Source organism: Buceros rhinoceros, unplaced genomic scaffold, assembly GCF_000710305.1.
Source record: "Buceros rhinoceros silvestris isolate BGI_N320 unplaced genomic scaffold, ASM71030v1 scaffold1367, whole genome shotgun sequence".
In the NCBI taxonomy this organism is placed as follows: domain Eukaryota; kingdom Metazoa; phylum Chordata; class Aves; order Bucerotiformes; family Bucerotidae; genus Buceros; species Buceros rhinoceros.
The window spans coordinates 124,090-130,564 of NW_010423796.1; the positions used below are offsets into that span (position 1 = coordinate 124,090).

The 6,475-nt window shown below is 45.3% G+C and overlaps 1 protein-coding gene across 1 annotated transcript in view; it reads left to right on the forward strand.

The window, feature by feature from the left end:
* The window catches only part of LOC104497294 (exocyst complex component 6B-like), a gene marked incomplete at both ends in the record, with an annotated part of 107,196 nt that overhangs the window by 77,392 nt on the left and 23,329 nt on the right, over positions 1-6,475 (forward strand). The window lies entirely within an intron of this gene.

Here is a 6,475-nt window from a genome sequence, read left to right on the forward strand (position 1 = left end):
GAGGGAGGGTTGAAGAGAGTTTTGTATTGCTATTGAGAAAGCATATTAGTCCCAGAAATGGTGGCTTCAGGATTGTGGGAAAACAGGATCGCTTTATGGCAGAAACATTGTCGGGGATTGCTTCATCGGTCATCCCATGAAGGGCTGGCTTGGGGCTTGGGAATGGCTTTAGTTGTGGACCAGCTATAATGGCACCCCTGCGTTCCTTCTCCAGCTCCAAGATCTGTTCTTAATCCAGACCCACAGAACTTGTTTACCAAAGTCCAGCATGACTCGTCTTCAACAGAGGACACAGAGAGACCTAATATCCCATTGAACTTGCATCCTTGTTTGCCCAGTACAGAAATTGTCCTGTGGAGAGGATCAGGCCATGTTGACCGTTGTATCTTCATAAATAAGTACCTTTTCCCAATATTCACAGGAATGTGACATGATACTAGAGGATCATGACCAGGACATGATACTCTAGTATCTACTCGGACGTTACGTTGACCATCTTTGTGTTGGGACTCCTGAAGTCCTGGGATTTTATCCAGGGGTGGTGGTTGGCCATTCCTCCTGAAGGAGACTGCTGTTGCGGATGGGCTGTCTTTTTCCTCTGGCCTTCACCCACCTGTTGAGCCGCTGCTTTACTCAGCATCGCTTGGGTCTTTCCTATTGTTTTTTCAGCTTTCATTACAAAATTCCCTTGTCCAGCCCTCAGCCTGGTGTGTCCTTTCCTTCTAATGAAGCCCCTTGTCTCTGCTGTCGTTGTCAAAAGCAGCCCTTATCTTGGTTGTCTCCTTGTCTTCCTGAACTACAGCTGCCGTTCCTGGCTTTCTCTGCAACCTTCTAGACCCATGCTGTTGATGTGTGGGTTCACTTAGCACCACTCAAAACTTCAGTTCGTTCACAGTATCTCTCAAAGTAGCTCAGTTCTCCATCTTAGGCATACGGTAGCCCTGGTCAGCAAAACGTGCTTTAAATTGGGCCGTGCTGGTACCTTCAAGGAGAGTTACTGATAACTTCCCACAGTAGCACCTCATAAGTGTGAGGGCTCTCGTTCTTCCTTCTGTTTCACATTTAGCACTTTGGAAGAGAAATTTCCACCCTAATTAGGAGAGCAGCCAACTTTCTTTTCACATGTTGTGTTGCAGCATATCTCAAGATTATTTTTAAAACTTTGTTTTGCTGTTGGCTGGCAGGAGGTAATCGCCAAATCCAGGCTGGGCAGCACGCGAGCTGCAATCCAGCAGCTTGCCAGACACCTTGGAAGTCCCAATGGCTACTTGGAAGATGGTTTAGCATCAACCTTCCACGTCCTTCAGGATGGGTGAGGGAACAGTGTCCTTCCAGAGTCACAGAATTGCTTTGACTGGAAGAGACCTTTAAGACTGTTAATTTTCCTGATGCTGGAGGAAAATGGCTGTGTTGTGTTCTAATGGCTTTTGTTAATTGAATCGGCCTTTTGGTCGTTACGGTTGGTCACAGTCTCCCTGCACCCAAGGGAGTGTGTTTTTCTCGCTGTGCATGGAGGTGGTGTAGAAGATGGGGAAGGAGGGTCCAGAGACCCTGAAGTCACCTCTTGAAGCCCCAAGGATGTTGCAGGGTAAGAACTGGTCTCTGAAAGGAGAAGCTTCTTTGGTGTGAGGGTGAGGGATCCCTGGCCCAGGCTGCCCAGAGAGGCTGTGGAGTCTCCTGCTCTGGAGAGACCCCAAACCCACCTGGACGCCATCCTGGGCACCCTGCTGTGGTGACCCTGCTCTAGCAGGGAGGGGTTGGACTGGGTAATCCCCAGAGGTCCCTGCCAGCCCCACCAGTCTGGGATTCTGTGAACTCTGGTAGATAATAACCTGCACATTTCTGGTGTGGATCCTGTAAATAAGACATTTGGGGTTTGAGCCCTGAAACATCACTTAAGTGCTTGAAGTCTTCTGTGGAATTACATGAATTACTCTTTCCTTCATCTTCTTCCACTCTCGCAACGATTAAATGGAGAATCCTTTTACCATTCCTTGCTCATCTCTTTCTTGGAGACAAGATGAGAACCTGAGCCTGGTTTCCAAGGTGAACTTGGAAAGTTCTTATTTTGTATATAACACCCTTTTTTCTTAAAGAAGACTATGCAAAAGACTCTCCAAGGTGTATGTTTCAACTTAAGGAAAAACAAAGCAGCAGAGAGATCACCCCAGTCTTTCTGGGCATGTTTTTGTAGCATGATGCTAACTTTTACAGTGTGTTTTTTAAAACATCGCTGGAAAAAGGAAAAGAATCAGCCGTTTTATTAGCTACGCACTAAGTTAACTTTGGGCTGAGCAGAACTTCCTTTACCAGAGCAGTAACTGAAATCAGGGTCTGCGTCCTCTAAGGCTTGGACGGAGTCGGCATCTTTCACTTAATCATTTATATGTAATTGCAGTAGTTCTATGAAGTCGATACAGATCTTACTTAATGTTCTGCTGTGACTGCACAGAATCTGTGATTTAGCTCGCAAAGTAGTTTGAATATGTAGGGAGGGATGGATGTATAAACTCTGTGGTGCAAAGACTGGCAAAGCTGTTGAGGTTTCTAGCGTGCTTCTGAAGCACCCAGATGCCCATCACCTAAATAAGACAAACAGGGAATGAGCCTTAGATGCGTTTGTGGATCTAGCCCTTAAATGACCTGCAAGGCTTTAGGATGAAGTTCTATTTAATATTTCTTCAGTCATTTCTATTGAAGTATCTCCAAAGCGTTTTAAGAACAGCATTATTAAGGGTTTGGGAGATGGGAGGCTCTCTCTTTGCCACTTTACTTGGAAAGGGAAAAAAAGGCAGTTTGGAATTTATTTGGAGGGTGAGGAGGGTCCAGGTCCTTGAAGACTTTCTGATTATTTGCAGCAGCAAATCTTTGAGGCTGTTCTGATGTGGGCTCTACCAGTCACTGTGCTTGGGGATAAAAAAGGGTTCTTTTCTAGGTGTGATTCTTCCTTGCATTCACCCGTGGGAGCTTTGGACAACGCGCTCATGTCCAGCACTGCTACATGTGGGTGAAGAATAAGGTTCCTTTTTGCTTTTTTGGGGAGTTGCCTGCAGTTCTGTTTTTCTTGCTCAACTGTCCCCTGATTGCCTAAAAAAATTACAGTTTTGTGGTTCTGATGAACGCTTCAAGGGGACAAGTATCTCTGTAACAAATCCAGGAGCAGAGAAAAGTATTCTCTTCTTTGCTTCCAATAAGAAAATTTAGAAGACTAAACAAGACGTAGAAATTCAGTCGAGCTCAGGTTTTTTGCCTCCCTTTGTGCAAAGCTCTAACTGATGGCTTAGTGGCTGGTTCCTGCTGTTGGAAGCTGTGGTTGCAGCCCAGATGTTAGCACAGAAATGCTTGTGCCTGTCCCATCATGTCAAAATACTGTAAATCCTGGGTCAGTCAAGAAAAGTCACAAGAAGAAGCAAACCTGATGAGCTGGAAATCAGTTGTTTCATAGAGCCACACTGAAAACTCAGGGTCCAGGGGGAGTTTTGAAAGAGAAACATGTGCAGTGCTATCCGCCCCCCCCTCCTTTTTTCTTTTCCTGATTTGATCTGTTCCCCAGTGTTGGAGTTGATGACGCACTTCTGCCCCATGCAAACCGCGGTAGTTAAAGATGTTCCTATAAATAACCCAATGGCTGTGTTGTCCTCTACCACCCCAAACTCCCGTGGAGTTCCTCGCTCCCATGTGCAGACCAGATTGGTCTTGTGGTGAGGAAAGTTCCAGGAACTTCCGAGGCCATCTAGTCCCCAAAGGATGGCCAAGGCAGCCATGAGCAGACGCACAGCTGAACCTGCTTCACCGGCTGCTCCACTGCATGTTGTCTGGACTCTTCTCTACAGCAATAGGAAGGCAGCTCTTTTCTGACCAGCTCTTGTAGTTGCTGATCAGCAAACTCAGTTGGGTTTTCACTAGCAGAAAATTTCGCTAATGCTGGATGAAAACTGTAATGGTTGTGTTGCCTTCTAATGATTTTTTCTTACTTGAATGAGTTCCTCGTAACACAAGGTTATGTTTTCTTTCCTAACCTCGTCCCTCATGGAGGTATCTCCCTCCTGTTAGCTTCATCGGAGGCAGTACCAGTGCCTCGGTTGAGCACTTTGGGGGGTCACGTTCACACCTTGTGAAAAGCAGGTGGAACCCCATTAACTCCAGATGGAGGCATAACTGTTGCAACCCCATGGAATTTTGTCCTTCAGCTTCCCTTACCAACCTCATATTGGGGCTAGATGAAAATATACTTTAAAAAAAAAACATTTTTTCCCCATTTATCAGTTGCAGGTGTAGTTAGTTCCCTGGGAAAGAGGGATGGGGCAATTCGGCTGTGCCTTGCCCGGGTATGGACAATGATGCCACACGTGCACCGGTTGCTGGGGACGATGGAGAGACCTCCCAGCTCAATTGAGAGGCTCTTTTTGCCTTTAAAAGGTATATAAATTAAAATTGGGAAGGCCTGGAGGGAAGGTGTGAGATTTTTCTTGTGTTTTTCTTTTTCAGAGTTATGTTTTTTATCCGTAATAGATTTATAATATGCAGGTCCCTTTATTTGTTTCTATAAAATTAACTAGTAAATTTATAATGGAAAAAAGCTCGTAATAGGAACCAGGCCATCTTTGCCAGCTGAAATGCTGCTCTAGCCCTCAAAGGTAGACAAGGGCATTTCTCCTTCTGCCAGGTTTTCTGCCAGCTTGCCACATGTTGGAGGGTTATAAAACTTTTACTAACGAGAACTTGGAGGAAAGCTCACTTTCTAATTGCCCCCCTCCCCCCTTTTTTTTAATTGTACAAGCTGCTGTTTATTTTGCTCTTTAAAAAACATGATTGTAATTTTGAAGTCTGCGAGTTCTCAATGTGGGCAAGCAGGGCCTGGGGTGTGGGGAGGACGCCCTACCTGGTAGCCAAGAGAGGGGCTGCTAAGCTGGTAGGTAGCAGTGCTGGCTCTTGCTCTGCTAATTCTAACACCCCAGAAAAACTCCTCAGCATCTCAATCCTGTAAATTCTGTCAATGGGATTTTTATCTCTTTTTGAGCAAGAATATCTTTATGACTTCCATGAAATAGTGAGTGAATGTTCCTATTGTGAGACCCCTTGGTGCTTTTGGATGAGACCTCTACCTAAATTTTGAGTTATTACCAGTAGTGCATGTTACATTAGATATCCTTACCCTTAGTTTTTCTTGAACTGGTTGTTGGGGAAGCGTGATTAAATTGAATGGATTAGGTGACTGTAACAGTCAAAGAGAGGTTAAAACACAGAAGAGCTTTGTGGAAGATTGTGGGAGTCACTTGGTGCTTGAGGGATTCAAGCTTGTTTGTGCAGAGACGATAGTTTCCTATTACAGATAATTTAAATATGTGCTTCTCTCCCACTCTTCTTTTTCTCATTGTCACTTTTTTTGCTATTTCGTGCTGTTGGAAATGTGGCAATGGTGGAATGATTTGAAGTCTCAGTCTTTACATCTAAACTATCATAAAGTTCTTTATGAGTATAAGAAATGATGCCTTGGAAACTGGGTGTTTTCTTTTTCTTCTTGAATATTGTTAAAAAATGTATTTGAGGGGAAGGAAGCAGAATTAGGGCTCTGAAAAACTGCCTCCAGGTTGGGCTTCTCTCTGATGTGCCACATGCTGCTCTGAAGGAAGTTTGTCACCAAAGGGTACCACTGATTTATAAACCCCAGTGATTACTTCAGTGAATTCAGCTGATGTTCATCAGAAAATCCTCTTCCAACACTGTGTCTCCAGGCAAGTTGGGCTTGTGTCATATGTCACATCTTTGACAGGTACTTTGCCCAAAAATTTCATAGAATCACAGACTGGTTTGCGTTGGAAGGGATCTTCAAAGCTCATCCAGTCCAACCCCCTGCAGGGAGCAGGGACATCTGCAACTGGAGCAGGGTGCTGAGAGCCCCAAGGGCCAACCTGACCTGCAATGGTGCCAGGGATGGGGCTTCTCCCACCTCTCGGGGCAACCTGGGACAGGGTCTCACCACCCTCAATGTCAAACATTTCTCCCTGACTCTAGTCTGAATCTCCCTCTTCCAGTTGAACCCATCACCCCTTGTCCTGTCTCAGCAGCCCCTGCTGAAAAGCCCCTCCCCAGCTTTCCTGTAGCCCCTTTCAGCACTGAATATCCAGAACAGTGAAGTATTCTAATCCTCATTAAGGAACCATAATGAAAGGAACCTGTTTGGGAAGGACGTAAAGTGCATGTTGTTAATTTTCGTTGAGGATATTCAAACCCCAACTTAAGACCTTGGCCTAGGGAATTCCGAGGGAGAACAAAGCACACAGCTTTGAAGATGTCTAGATCCAGACACCGACCGCTGGCCTTTCAAGAGTGATTTGGCTGCATTAATGATTGCACACTGAGTGAGATTACAGGTGACCAAGCTAGCGAGGTGTTTTGCTACTGCAAATTTCTGTATCTAGGTTGAAGCGATCGCTTCTGGACAGCTGGGGTTCTGCTGCGACTCCTCTTTCCC